The sequence below is a fragment of the Nannospalax galili genome, unplaced genomic scaffold (assembly GCF_000622305.1).
Source record: "Nannospalax galili isolate Female #2095 unplaced genomic scaffold, S.galili_v1.0 scaffold398, whole genome shotgun sequence".
NCBI lineage: Eukaryota > Metazoa > Chordata > Mammalia > Rodentia > Spalacidae > Nannospalax > Nannospalax galili.
In genome coordinates, this window is record NW_008341813.1 from 168426 (window position 1) to 181708 (window position 13283).

The 13283-nt window shown below is 39.4% G+C and overlaps 1 pseudogene; it reads right to left on the reverse strand.

Annotated features, from left to right (window-relative positions):
- Positions 1–9289: 9289 nt before the first annotated feature.
- LOC103737577 lies at positions 9290–10180 on the reverse strand (annotated as a pseudogene).
- Between the last annotated feature and the right edge of the window lie 3103 nt (positions 10181–13283).

A 13283-nucleotide genomic window follows, 5' to 3' on the forward strand; every position in this document is an offset into this window, starting at 1 on the left:
TACTTGCATCTCTAATCTGTATGTAAGAATAGAATTTTTAATATTCATCTTAAGGAATCAAAGAAATGCCACATTTGACTAAAAAATCGTTGTTTTCCATCTGAAAACATCCAAATATGTAAAAAGCATAAATCTCAAAAAATCAAATACAATGAAATCCCAAAATTAAGTATTAGAATTGCTGTAACCCCTTGAAAACATCCAACTTAATGAAGAGAGTCAGAAACAAATAGATAAAAGTGCTTGTCAAAATAGGCAAGTCCATAGGCCAGTCAGTTATCAGAAAACAGATGTTGAGGGTGATAAAGAGAACTCGACTAACAGCTTTGGAGTTTCTTTCCGGTATTCCTCTGAAATACTCAGGAATGACACTGTGATCTTTGCTACACAGCATTCTGACTTAACTGAAAGCCACTCAGTTGTATATATCCAAGTTATGAGAAATGATGAATTTTGGGCTGGAGAGATGACACAGCACGTAAGGGCACTGGATGCTCTTGTAAATGATGTGGATTCCATTCCCAACACCAACATGGCAGAGGACACAAGGTGCAGGGGATTTACTGCCCTCTGAAGTCCTCCTCCTGCATTGAATGCACCGGTAAGCAATACACACATACACATAAAAAATAAAAATTTATTTGTTTATTTATTTATTTTTACAGAGGAAACCTTTCCTCCATGCTTCCAAGTGAAGCCATGCATGGTAGAGCAGGACATTTGACTTATTATCTTCACATAGATGGAACTGGCAGAGGAAAGGAAAGAGGAACAGATCCTCAAAGGACCTTAAGAGTGAAAATAAATTCGTTTATCTGGGCCAACTGTATAGTCTTAAACACACAATAACCAAAGATTAAATGGTCAGTATAATTTTTTAACAGTCCATGTGTATAGCTAAAGCTACATAGTAAGAAACAATGCCAGACAGGAGATACCTTCCTTTGAGTTGTTGGCCAGGGTAGCCCAAGAGACTCCCAGACAGTAACCCATATAAAACTGGGAAAATGAACAACAGATCCCAATCTTTTCTAAAGGAATATTGACAACTGATTCCTGTTAGGTGAGAAAGAGCTGATCTTTCTAAAACAAGGAACTCTAAATAGGCTGATTAGATTCAAGCACTGGGGAACAGCTGGGGGCACTGACAACACAGTGGACAGTAACAGGGATGACAGAATATGTGGGCTCCAGTCAGGGGGGAGGCTATGGGATGGTGCCATTTGGGAAGTGGGTATATAGATGAATAAGATTGTTTGGGATGTTCTGTAGGATATACACAAAAAAAATCAACAAACAGTAAGAAAAAGTTATATTTGAGGAAGAAGCACAAAATGTGCTTCATGTTAATTAGTAGAGGTGAAAAACATTACCATTGAAATCCACCTGATGATTTTATATCCGTGCTCAGGTGGATCTCAGCCATTTTGAAAGAGATGTATCTTTGCTCTGGAAATTGTTATTGAATATGTTAAAGCTGTAGTGAAATACTTCTTCTAATCGTCTGGTTATTAAATAATTAATTTTTAAAAACAAAAGCCACCATAAATAAATAAAAATAGCAAATATGCACAAATAGATTTTCAAGTTGTTTAGGTGATTGGAGAACATACTCCTTCGTCCCTTCTTCTCAATTTTAAAGAAAAGCTGTCAGGAGAGGAGTGTCTACAAATAATTTTTGATTCAGCAAACAATTATATTCCTGCTATGTGGCAGGCTCTTTTCTAGCCCTGGCAGTACAGCACTGGATAAAACTGAGCCTTAACTCACAGAGTTCTATTTAGTGGAAACAGTTCATCAATGCAAGATAATTTCTAAGTTTGGCAATCTGTATTACCTAACGTTTTTCTACAATACATCGTATTATTTCTATAAATCAAAATAATATAAAAATAATAAATAAAATATTTTTTAAAAAAAGAAAAATGATGTTTAGGGAATGTGATGTTTATCTCAATAAAAATGGAAAAATGTAATAAAATTACTTTCAAATACACATTGTTGCACAGTTTACTGTAAAATAGAAACATTTTAATGGATTGGAAACTAAATCACAGACCTGCAAATAATTCACTTTTAATCATAAAATAATGATGTGACTTATTTGTATATACCTTGCTATAAACATCCTTAATTCATAGTCATCAACAATAATGAAATGTAAGTTTAAAAATAGCATTGCTTAAATGTTTTGTCATTAAATATATAGTGATTGTACACTAATAAATACATTTTAAGTTATTTGTACATTATGAAAGTCGACAATCCATTGTTCATTTTTACTTTCACAATGAATAAAAATCTGCAAATAATTTTTGGATGAAATACATATAAAATTAGAATCATTCAGCATATTTTATTATTGAATTTCTCAATATCAAATTTACCATTTCAAAACTAGATTATTTAACCATTCCCAATTTAATTTTTATGCAAAATATGCCTGATCTTTCAAGAATTTCTATGGTGTCGTAATCCTCCTCATCCACTTTCGCAGGAACACATTTCTTGTAAACCACAAGACTCTAATCTATGGCTCTTTCAGTCACCAGTCTTGGAGATAAGTGTGTAGTCATTGTTACATAAGTAAATGTAAACACGACAGATAAATGAGCATGTGAATGTCTGTTTATTATTCTGCACATAAGTGCTTTAAACCTACATCCCACAGTCTAAACCACAAGGAAAGCTGGACCAATGTAAGATCACAGATGGTCATTCAAATTGGCATGTGTTCATTGTTATTCCCCACATTAATGAACACATGGGCACATATGTAAGTACATGTACATAAAATTATCTGCTTATTTAGGTAGCATCACACAGTGCTTGTGATCATTAAGCTCTAAAATATCTCATTGGTGTTTTCCATTAAAGTTCCCCAAAAGCACAGGTACCAAGGGATTTCTGAGTTGAGTGAAATGCCTGTATATCACTTTCAGGATTTTGATGGTTTTCAGACAAGACCCTGAATATCTGGACCATCATTCTGCTCTGTGTTTTGGCATCAAGAAATCAGGCATCAAGAGGCACAAAAGGAAGATGAAGTAGTGCTGGCAGTTCTTAGTAGCAGATTCATTAGAGGGAGACTTTAGTAAAGTGCATAGCAGCATTTAATTTTATTGTATTTGTTAAGACTTGCTTTGTGCCCTACAATGTGGTTACCATAGAGAAAGCCCATGAGCTACTTATAACAATGTGTGTCAGCAGTGTTTGGGTGAAATAATCTTGATGACCAGTCAGCCCATTGGTGAGAGTGTGGTATTAATAACCATTATTTTGTTTAGGCCAATCTGTGCCTTTATACTTCATAGTGTTTTGTTAAAATTAGTGCAGTGATGTTCAGTATATATACACTTAGAGTTGTAGTACTGTCCTAGTTTGTCTCTCCATTGCTGTGACAAAACTCTGACCAATAGCAACTTGGGGAGGGAAGGATTTATTTGTCTTACATCTCCCAGGTCATCAGGGAGCCCAAGGAAGGAACTCAGGGCAGGAACCTGTAGGCAGGAGCTAGAGCACAGGCCATGGAAGAACACTGCTTACTGGCTTGCTCCCCTGGCCCCTGATCAGCTTGCTCCCTCAAGCCAGGTGTGTGAAGTTGACACTAAAGCTATCCAGCACAAGTACATTCTTGATGGATTGACCCTTACTCAAAATAAATTGAGTCATTTTTGGTTTAGTTCTGCTTTTTCTTGACATTGGAGCTGCTCCTGCTTGTTTTCTAGTCCCATTTGCCCTTTTCCTTTTGTTACCCAAGTCTGTTTGTCAATGATACTGTGGAGCATTTCATTTAGATAAAAATTCAAAATGAATGAAGACCTCATTTTAAGACCTGAATCTGTGAAAGAAGCAGAAGAAAACATGGGCAGAACACTTCAAGAAACAGACACGGACAGACTTTCTCAATTAAAAAAAAATAAGAAAGATGTGTCGCGGGTCAGTGACCACAATTCAAGCCTGAAGGGCTTGGGGGCCCCGAGGTATAGGTGCAGAAGAAATCAGGACACAGGGGATGCAGAGGCGTGTGAACCAGTGCATGCTTTATTCTAAGAAGCAACCTTATTTATAGTAAAACAAGAGGAAGAGGAATGTTCTTCTCAAGCCAACTTATCTCATTCTGACATTTGCAGTACCTTCCTGACCTTTACAGTATCTTCAAGTTTTCAGGGCTCAGCCCTTTTTGGGATCTTACCTATCTTTGTCACTTTATTACACAAGCTTACTTATGTACGTTTAATAGGGTTCAAGGAACTGTCAGTGTCGTGATAGAAATCACTGCAGAAGAACATCCAAGTTCTCAGGGAACGCTACCCGGTCCAGGTCTGAGTTTACTTCAGGTCAGAACTTACTCTGAAGTTACTTCAAATCAGAGCTCGGGCCTTCACAAAGATGGAATTATCTTCATAAAAAACTTTCAATAAATTTCAAAAAAATAGAAGGGTGATGATGCTTAGGTAGCAGTATATAAAGAAATATGCTGGAACTGAACTGGATGCTTCCTCCTGCTGGGTGGCTTCCACAGTGCCAGAAGGTGAGAGGGGGAGATGGCTGAGGGAGAACTCTCATCACCTATCTCACTCAGCTGTATACCTTCCCAAGCCACATGTGCTACTAGTGCAATTGTGACCTGGATGTTAACTGGTCACTTTCTGATTGGGTTTGAGGCCTTCTCCACAAAAGGGAACTCATGTCCAGTGCATAAGGTTGATCAAAAAACCCATGGCTGTGGAGGTCATGGCCCTAATGGGGAAACTAATTGCTGTTGTTTCACCAAATAGACTGATGTACCTATCAAATTCCCTTCTAAATAGTTATGATTTTGCCTATAGATAGTGCTTCTGTCAGTTTTGTTTAGAAGCACTTCTTTTTCAATGGACATTGGTTACTGTAGAGAGTCATAACTAATCAAGCTGCTGCGAATAAGTGACTGATGAATGTTCAGTAATAAGTAGGACACCTATATAATCCCCGCCCCGCAAGGCTTAGAGAACATTTCAGAAGAGAGGACAGAAAGAATGTAAGATATCAGGGAAAGGTGAAATGTCATCTTCTGACATAGCTGTTGTACTCTTGAACTCTCAGCAGCTATGATTACCTGCACAAGATTGGGCTTGTCAACATTCCATCACAGAAAAGAGAAGGGAGGAACTCCAGCAGCCCTAAACCTCTTTGTAAATATATAGGCAGTTAACAGTTGCTAGGAGTGAGGGCTCAAGATGCCCCATCCCTCTCTGAGGATCCTTGGGCAGTTAATGTTTTCAGGGGTAAGAGGGAGGCATTGCCCATGCTCCTACAAACAACCCCTCACAGGTGATCTGTAGGCAATCTTAATTAAGTTCACTGGGTCACCAAAAGTAATATTTAAAGCATATAGGACTATGAGAGCTAATATTCAGGGAGGAGGCTTCCAGGTCAGTTCCAGCTCCATTGCTTCAAGTCCTATGTCTAAAATGTATCCTGTCTTCAGCAGTGCAATCTTACCTTCAAGTTTTTGGAGGTAATCAAGGGCTGTGGTAAGAGCCCATGTCATTTTTAGATTCTCTAGTCTTACTCTGACCAACAACTTGAAGGGGGGATTCTCCTGTGTTTCTTGTTATATAGCCTTCAGGTATACACATGAACATCCTATACAAGCTGCTTAAGAGACAAAATTAATAAACAGTCTAGCCCATTGCTAAAACCTGATCACCACAATCACTGACACAAAAATTACCTCTATTGGTGCAGTAGTGGCACTGTTATCTAGGGGGTAATCAACAGTTATGCAATTGGACTTAAACCCTTCTCAATGGGAATGAACTCATGGGTGCCACTGTAAATATAGCCAAGTACACATAGCTGAAGAAGTCATAGAGCCTAGAAAAAGAACCTATCTCTGTCACATCTCTGATCAAATGAAATTTCTTAGTATATTCTAAATACGGATTCTTATATTTACAGACAAGTATACACTATACCACTAATCAAAGAAGCTATTTTTGCAACACATGGAGATTATTACAAAGTTACACAAATTGTCATACATGCAGAATAAGTGTCTTAGAGAGGCCCGGCTCTAAGTGAGACATCTACAGTGGAACCTCCACACCTAAGACTCATAAAACACAGCAGAACAAGGGGTAGAGAGGATAGTAATACATCCCTCATCTCTCAACAGCAAAGCTTCCTCATACAACAGAGAATGTACACAGAAGGTTACAAGTTTTAGAGAATAGGAGACTGAAGAGTGTGTGTCTCTAGACAGGACACCCATATTTTAAAAAAATCTCACCCACCCACAGCTCAGGGGACCATTGCAGAAGAGGGAGCCGAAAAAGTCTAAGAGCCAGGGTTGGTGCGTGAATGTAAAGAGGCTTTCAGGACACTGGAAACTTGTTCATATGAACTTGCAGCAATGCTGACAGCATGCACAAGACCCATGCTGACTCAGTCAGACAAAAAACCCTGCATAGAACAGGGGAAATGGAGAGCAGGCCCAATCCTAGTCAAGGCACTATTGGCAAATGATTACTGTGGAGTGAGGGTTAAGTAGATCTTCTTTAAGGGAGTGACCATAGATAGGCTGACTAGACTCCAGTGGATGAACTTGCACCAAGGGACACCTGGATAGAAATATTTGAACAGATAGGACTTAACATATAAGATAGAATACCTGAAATCTGGTTGGGGGTAATGCAGGATTGGGTGGGGTAGGGGGAGGATCTCTAAATTTCATTAAGATATATTATTTGAAGTGCACAAAACAATAAAAATATTAAAAATGAAAAAAAGAAAGCATATATGAAGAAGGGGGACAAGTTGGGAGGAGAAAGGGGGTTAGAGGGGATGGAATGGTGACCAGAGAGGGTAATGGAGGAATATGATCAAAATACATGACATTCATCAATGAAAATGTCATAACAAAAACCATTGTTATGTGTAGTATATGCTAATAATAAGAATCTTTTTTCCACCGTTGTAGTTTCCCGTTATTTATAAATTGTTAAACTACATTGGGGTTCTAGAGTCCAATTACAATATACCACTATGGTGAATTTTCCATAAGTACACAAGCTTTTAATGTTATTTTTTTTACCATTTTATAAATGTGCATAATGAATTCTGATCACTCTCCTCATCCCCTCTCATCTCTCTCCAATTGCGCTCAATGCCTCTCCCCCTCCCTTTCTCAGATTCATGACTTCTGGTTTTGTATCACGACCCATCTAATTTAACCAGGGCCACCATGTGACTCTTGGATTGTAACTATCTATTAGAAAACAATGGGCTCACCAATGAGTACGTATCTGAAGGCAATAAAACGGACAGATGAGTGACTGGAAATATATTTCAGTAGTAAAATGGTTGCTTATCAAGTGCAAGGTATAAAACCCTCAGCTTGGTCTCCATCAACACACACACACACACACACACACACACACACACAGGTGACCAAGGTAAAGGGAACTAGGGGAAATTTGACATAAAGCAAAAGTGTCAGTGAATCCACACAATTTGTGAATTTAAGAAATAGAACTAGGGGCTGAAGAGATGGCTCAGGAGTTAAGAACACTGGTTGTTCTTGCAGAAGACCCAGGTTCGAATCCGAGCACCCACATGGCAGCTAACAACTGTCCGTAACTCCAGTCCCAGGGGATCTGACATCCTCTTCTGTCTTCCCGGGGCATTGCACAGCATGGGTGCACTTACCTATATGTAGGCAATACATGCATACACATAAAGTAAAAGTAATAAATAATTTTTTTTAAAAAGAAATAGAACTAGGGCTGGGGAGATGGCTCAGTGGTTAAGAGCACTGGATCTTCTTGCAGAAGACCCGAGTTCAAATCCCAGCACCCACATGGCAGCTAACAACTGTCTATAACATAAATTCCAGGGGATCCAGCCCTCGTCTGTCTTCCTGCAGACCCTTCATGACACGGGTGCACTTACACACATGCAGGAATAATACTCATACACATGCAATTAAAAAAAAAGAAATAGGACTGGCTTGCAACAGTGTATTTTAAATTTTCTTGAACAGAAAAGGAAGAAATAAACACAGAAAGAAAAAAACATAACATTATAAAATTTAGGAATTCATATGGAATTTTAAGTAGTTTATTTTGAGTCATTTCATTTATCTCAATGGAAAAGATATTAATGTTTTAAGCATGGGTAAAAGGAACTGTATGTCAGTTGTGATAAAGGGCATCATTATCTAACATGCAACAGGTGAAACCATGAGCTCTGAGCACTGAGATCTTGATTAAAATGAGAAGTCATAAGCAAGCAGGATTGTCTATCTGTACACTTATAGGAATTCTTTCCGAAATGCTCAAAACCAAAGTTAAGGAACCTGTGATCCAAAGTTCAGGATAGTGCCCGAACTGAAGATTTGGGAATTTTGAGAATGAAGAACTAACTCAGCTGAATTACTGAGGTGTTTTGTTTATAACGTTCTTTTCTTTTTCTGTTTTCTTCTTCTTTGAGGGGACTGGGAGAAGGGTTTATGGTTTACTAGTGGCTGGAAATAGGAATATATCTGTGAGATGAAAAGCTCATATTTGGAAAGGAAGCAATGTCCTCACCTCTCCAGTAGCCTCATTCAGAGAAGTCCTGATGTTTTATACTAAAGGATTCTAAGTCCAAAGCCTTGTTCCACTGCTTGGTGATATCCTGTGCAGTGCTGATTCCCTAACTTTCACTTATCTCTATCCAAATGCTGTGGTTGCTGCCATAGCCTAAAACTGGAAATTGGAACCTCATGCTTGGAACACTACAAGGGGGTAGGAAGTGTGGGGACACCAGGGATAACAGGAGCTTTTCTGAACTGGTATATGGCAGACCCTATTCAAGACAGAGGGTCTGCTTTCAGTGTCCAGAATTCTAAAAAGTAAAGTCTTTCTATGTTTACACTTCTCCAGATAAAAGGAAGAAATGCAGGAACTCCTCACTCTCCCCTGTGATTTATGATATTGCAAATGATCAGAAGTTTATATGGGAAATTTTCTCCATATTAAGTTATTTTTCCTGCCTCAAATTCTGAGTATTTCTTAACTTTGTAAGCTATGGATTTAAAAAATATTTTATTATTTTTATTTTATGTGCATGAGTGTGTTGTCTGTATGTACAAAGGTGTACCCGTGTCATACAATGCCAGAGGAGATCAAAAGAGGGGGTCAGATTTCCCTGGATCTGGAGTCACAGACGATTGTTAGCCATATGTGGGTGCTGGGAATCAAATCTGGGTCTTCTGCAAGAACAGCCAGTGCTCTTAACCGCTGAACCAACTCTCCAGCCCCAGTTATGGGTTTTTAAATTTGTACATCCCTTTATTCCATAATCGCTTAGACATCTTGACCCCAGTTCCTGGTCCCCTTTGAAATACCTTGCCAACCCTTTCACGAATCTCCTTGGTCTTCACTCCATAGACCACTGGATTAAGAGCAGGTGGGAAAAGCAGATAGACATTTGCCAAAAGAATATGAACGTGGAGTGGGACATGGTGGCCAAAGCGGTGTGTGAAAAAGGAGAAGAGGGCTGGGGTGTAAGAGATGAGGATGACACAGACATGGGAGCCACAGGTCCCTAGGGCCTTGGATCGGGCTTCTTGGGATGAGAGGCGAAGGACAGCTTGTGCAGTGAGGATAAGAAGATGCTAATGCAGAACAAGTCAACCCCAATGACCAACACTGTTTGTGCAGCTGTCAGCCAATACGACCAATGAGAAAGGAACATGGGAACATGAGCAGGGAGCCTCGCACCATAGCGAGCACCCCGATGCTGGCAGTGATGGTGTCAGTGAGGACGGTGGAATAGGGGAGTGGGTGGCAGATGGCCAGCAGCACTGTGGACTCCATCATGCAGAAGGCGTGAATGAAGAACATCTGTGTCAGGCAGGCAGAGGCAGAAATGTGCCCAGCTCCACATCAAAGGATGGCCAGTAGCTTGGGAACTGTGGAGAAGGAGGCAGCCAAATCGATGGGGGAAAGCACGCACAGGATAAGGTACACGGGTTTGTGCAGGGCTGGCTCAGTGGCAACAACAACCATGTGGCTGTGCCCAGGCAGCACACGGGGAGTGAGGGCCACAGATGGAATTGCTCCAGACCTGGGATGCCCAGGAGAAAGAAGATGGAAGGATCCAGGTCTGTGTGATTAGGAGATTCCATGGTCTGGCCTATGGTGCTGGACATCTTCTGCAGTTAGAACCCCTCCATGGTATCATGTTGCCTGGAATGACAGGATGGGATATGGATAACAGTAAATTTTTTGGTCTTTTTGAAACAGAGTCTCCCTGTATTCACACCTGGTCTAGAACTTATGTAGACCAAGCTGGCCTCATCGCAGAGATCTGCCTGCCTTTGCCTCCTGAGTGCTGTGATTAAAGAGACTAAAGTTATTGTTACTATTTGTAGAATATCTGGAAAACTTTATCACTCTTAAAATAGTAATAATGATAATAATAGTAATAGCCATTACTTACAGATAAAGTAATCATATGGATTAATGCTTACAAAAACAGCATAATACTTAAAATATACTTGTTTAATAAAGTAAATATGAGAAAGGGCTCAAGTAGGTATTTAAGTGAACTATGATTGCATCTCAGCTAATGACACTTGTCTTCAAATAAAGCAATGTATTCTCCCATTCTAGGAATGACCTGAATACTTGCACACTTTTAAGGAGTGTGGGAAGGTATTAGGTTGAGACCATTTATCCCGAAATCACAGCTAACTGGATAAAGTTGGCATCGGTTTTTTTTTTTTTTTTTTTTGTCTTTTAAGTTAGAATAAATTCTGACTTGGAGTTTCACCCATGACAATTATTTTTAAAGTTACACTCATATCTTCCACTCTTTTCACTAACAAAACATTTTCACACAGAACGGCTTCACTTTCATCTGAAACTCCATGAGATTCTTCACCTTCCCATAGGTCCGGGTTCTTTCCTCTTAATAGTAAAGATAACCATCTTTTGAACGTCATTCTAGTTCTGAAACAAATATTCACCCCCTCCCCTTTTTCCTTCATCAATTTTTTATCCATATTCTATCCGAATTGCATGATGATTTTGAAAAAGTTAGAATCAAATCCTGCTCATTTGTATGTGATTCTGTGCTAAATTTTACAATTTGTAGAAAATCCTAGTCTCTTTTTCTCTGTTCTACCTCAAAAAGATTATACCCTCAGGAGTTCTAGATGACGATGAAGGACAAAAATAGTTTGTCAGACAATTCCCAGTGGCTCAGTTAGCGTTTTATCTGATTCTTAAGACATACATATGCACATTATGTGAAATCATTTCTCTGAGCTTATAGTAAAAGGAGGCAGTACCTACTGAGTTTTCTCTCCTACTTCAGAGTAAAACAAACATACAAAGAGTCAGAGAGAGAAAAAGAGAGAGACAGACAGATACACACAGAAAGAGAGAGAGAGAGAGAGAGAGAGAGAGAGAGAGAGAGAATAGGCATGTTCCTTCAATCATTTGTTTCCCAACATCTCAGTGTAAGTCTTAAGTTTATACTGAATGCTAAGGTCATGAATGTGACTTGACCTGTATATATTTGACTTCTTCAGAAACTCCAGTAATTTTTAGGGTAAGCAGACAGAAACTGAGGTTGAATTCTTCTTATGAAAGGAATGGATAAAGGTTAAAAGAGCTGAGGGAGGTGAATAGTGAATTTAGGTAGTCTTGTCTCTTAACACCTGAAAAGGCTCAGTGCACCCTGCTAGAAGTCTTCATCGCCATGCTAACTGCACGCTCTGTTTTCACTTTGAATAAACACTGAGCTCTCAACTTCTGACACTTAACCCCAATAGGGAATATTTTAAAACATGGTGCCTAGTCAGACCACACACAGGAGTAACCATGGCAGCAGTGAAAGAAAGGAATTTATCTTGTGGTGAGTAAAAGAAAAAAGATAGTTTTGTTCTACAGTTTTCTGTTTCTTGTATCATCATTGCTTTAAGGGAATTGCTTCCGTTTCACACTGTGTTTGTGCTGTCTGAATTATTTCTCAACTCAAAGTAGCCCTATTCTCTATTTAGCCTTTGTCTGAAAATTTTTATAAAATGAAAAAAAAGACTGAAGGAAAAGTTAATCAATTTCATGAACCTCAAATTTACAACAGAAATACCTATTGTAATATCATGTGGTTTTCTTGAAAAATGTCTAAGAGCGCTCATAAACATTTATCATTTTTTAAAGTATTTTATTCACTATTTTTTTATTTTATGTGTATGAGTGTATTGCCTGCATGTATGTGAGTGCACCCGTGTCATGCAATGCCACGGAGGTCAGAAGAGGGCTTTGGATTCCCCTGGAATTGGTGGAGTAAGGACGGTTCATAGCTTCCATGTGGGTGCTGGGAATCGAACCCGGGTCCTCTGCATGAGCAGTCAGTGGTCTTAACCACTGAGCCATCTCTCCAGCCCCAACACTGATCATCTTTGAACAGACAGTCTGTTATCTTTCCTCTGAAGTGCTCCTTAACGGGAACACCCCCAGAACACACAGTCTGTTCCTGCTTCACTGCTTTCAGCCAGCACACGCAGGCCAGTGCAGCCACTTTTCAGACCTGTGATTCCTACTTGGTCATAGCTTGTCTAATTTTCTCAAAACATACTGTTACACCTAGTATTGCCCTGGAGCTGCTAGAGCCTGTTTTTCCAGAAAGTATAAAGATGTATCAAACACATGCACACACACACACACACACGCACACACGCACGCACGCACGCACGCTCGCGCGATGAGAATCATCTTTATTCTCATTGAACTGACTGAGGAGCCCATTCCACTATAAGCTAATATTTGGAAAACATTGATTTCTGCTGTTGCTCAAATGATTCATCATCACCACTTTACTTTGCTGCTCATTAAAGTGTTACTCTTTGTGGTGTTAAGAAGGCATTTACAGGGCTGGAGAGATGGCTCGGAGGTTAAGAACACTGTTCTTGCAGAAGACCCGGGCTCAAATCCCAGCACCCACATGGCAGCTAACAACTGTCCGTAACTCCAGTTCCAGGGGATCCAACAGCCTCTCCTGTCCTCCGCAGGCACTGCATGACATGGGTGCACTTACCTACATGCAGGTAATAGACGCATACACATAAAATAAAAATGAAATATTTTTTAAAAGAAGGCGTTCATTTTTTTAAAGTTTTTACAAAACCTTTATTGAGAATTTCATACATGAATATAAGGTGTTTTGATCAAATCCATGACCACTCCCTCCCCTCCAACATTCCCCCCTCTGAAGAGGTAACCCTAAAATCTTTTAAGGATTAGATA